This window comes from Anopheles moucheti (genome assembly GCF_943734755.1).
Source record: "Anopheles moucheti chromosome X unlocalized genomic scaffold, idAnoMoucSN_F20_07 X_unloc_92, whole genome shotgun sequence".
NCBI lineage: Eukaryota > Metazoa > Arthropoda > Insecta > Diptera > Culicidae > Anopheles > Anopheles moucheti.
Genome location: NW_026453606.1, coordinates 15,001 through 17,500, shown reverse-complemented (window position 1 = coordinate 17,500; position 2,500 = coordinate 15,001).

Sequence of the window (2,500 nt, the reverse complement as noted above, 5' to 3'; positions counted from 1 at the left end):
GATTTTCGTTTCACTTTTCATACTCAGGGGAGTCTAAAATTGATGTTTTGAGTCACCGTGAAAAAAAAATTTTTTTGACCCGAGCTTGTGTCGGCGACCCAAAATCGACGCACTTGGGAAATATGTTCTAGCAGGGGCCCTCCCATACAAAAATTTTTTCCTCTCAAAAATGATTTTCGTTTCACTTTTCATACTCAGGGGAGTCTAAAATTGATGTTTTGAGTCACCGTGAAAAAAAAATTTTTTTGACCCGAGCTTGTGTCGGCGACCCAAAATCGACGCACTTGGGAAATATGTTCTAGCAGGGGCCCTCCCATACAAAAATTTTTTCTTCTCAAAAATGATTTTCGTTTCACTTTTCATACTCAGGGGAGTCTAAAATTGATGTTTTGAGTCACCGTGAAAAAAAAATTTTTTTGACCCGAGCTTGTGTCGGCGACCCAAAATCGACGCACTTGGGAAATATGTTCTAGCAGGGGCCCTCCCATACAAAAATTTTTTCCTCTCAAAAATGATTTTCGTTTCACTTTTCATACTCAGGGGAGTCTAAAATTGATGTTTTGAGTCACCGTGAAAAAAAAATTTTTTTGACCCGAGCTTGTGTCGGCGACCCAAAATCGACGCACTTGGGAAATATGTTCTAGCAGGGGCCCTCCCATACAAATTTTTTTCTTCTCAAAAATGATTTTCGTTTCACTTTTCATACTCAGGGGAGTCTAAAATTGATGTTTTGAGTCACCGTGAAAAAAAAATTTTTTTGACCCGAGCTTGTGTCGGCGACCCAAAATCGACGCACTTGGGAAAAATGTTCTAGCAGGGGCCCTCCCATACAAAAATTTTTTCTTCTCAAAAATGATTTTCGTTTCACTTTTCATACTCAGGGGAGTCTAAAATTGATGTTTTGAGTCACCGTGAAAAAAAAAATTTTTTGACCCGAGCTTGTGACGGCGACCCAAAATCGACGCACTTGGGAAAAATGTTCTAGCAGGGGCCCTCCCATACAAAAATTTTTTCTTCTCAAAAATGATTTTCGTTTCACTTTTCATACTCAGGGGAGTCTAAAATTGATGTTTTGAGTCACCGTGAAAAAAAAATTTTTTTGACCCGAGCTTGTGTCGGCGACCCAAAATCGACGCACTTGGGAAATATGTTCTAGCAGGGGCCCTCCCATACAAAAATTTTTTCCTCTCAAAAATGATTTTCGTTTCACTTTTCATACTCAGGGGAGTCTAAAATTGATGTTTTGAGTCACCGTGAAAAAAAAATTTTTTTGACCCGAGCTTGTGTCGGCGACCCAAAATCGACGCACTTGGGAAATATGTTCTAGCAGGGGCCCTCCCATACAAAAATTTTTTCCTCTCAAAAATGATTTTCGTTTCACTTTTCATACTCAGGGGAGTCTAAAATTGATGTTTTGAGTCACCGTGAAAAAAAAATTTTTTTGACCCGAGCTTGTGTCGGCGACCCAAAATCGACGCACTTGGGAAATATGTTCTAGCAGGGGCCCTCCCATACAAAAATTTTTTCTTCTCAAAAATGATTTTCGTTTCACTTTTCATACTCAGGGGAGTCTAAAATTGATGTTTTGAGTCACCGTGAAAAAAAAATTTTTTTGACCCGAGCTTGTGTCGGCGACCCAAAATCGACGCACTTGGGAAATATGTTCTAGCAGGGGCCCTCCCATACAAATTTTTTTCTTCTCAAAAATGATTTTCGTTTCACTTTTCATACTCAGGGGAGTCTAAAATTGATGTTTTGAGTCACCGTGAAAAAAAAATTTTTTTGACCCGAGCTTGTGTCGGCGACCCAAAATCGACGCACTTGGGAAATATGTTCTAGCAGGGGCCCTCCCATACAAAAATTTTTTCTTCTCAAAAATGATTTTCGTTTCACTTTTCATACTCAGGGGAGTCTAAAATTGATGTTTTGAGTCACCGTGAAAAAAAAATTTTTTTGACCCGAGCTTGTGTCGGCGACCCAAAATCGACGCACTTGGGAAATATGTTCTAGCAGGGGCCCTCCCATACAAAAATTTTTTCCTCTCAAAAATGATTTTCGTTTCACTTTTCATACTCAGGGGAGTCTAAAATTGATGTTTTGAGTCACCGTGAAAAAAAAATTTTTTTGACCCGAGCTTGTGTCGGCGACCCAAAATCGACGCACTTGGGAAATATGTTCTAGCAGGGGCCCTCCCATACAAAAATTTTTTCTTCTCAAAAATGATTTTCGTTTCACTTTTCATACTCAGGGGAGTCTAAAATTGATGTTTTGAGTCACCGTGAAAAAAAAATTTTTTTGACCCGAGCTTGTGTCGGCGACCCAAAATCGACGCACTTGGGAAATATGTTCTAGCAGGGGCCCTCCCATACAAATTTTTTTCTTCTCAAAAATGATTTTCGTTTCACTTTTCATACTCAGGGGAGTCTAAAATTGATGTTTTGAGTCACCGTGAAAAAAAAATTTTTTTGACCCGAGCTTGTGTCGGCGACCCAAAATCGAC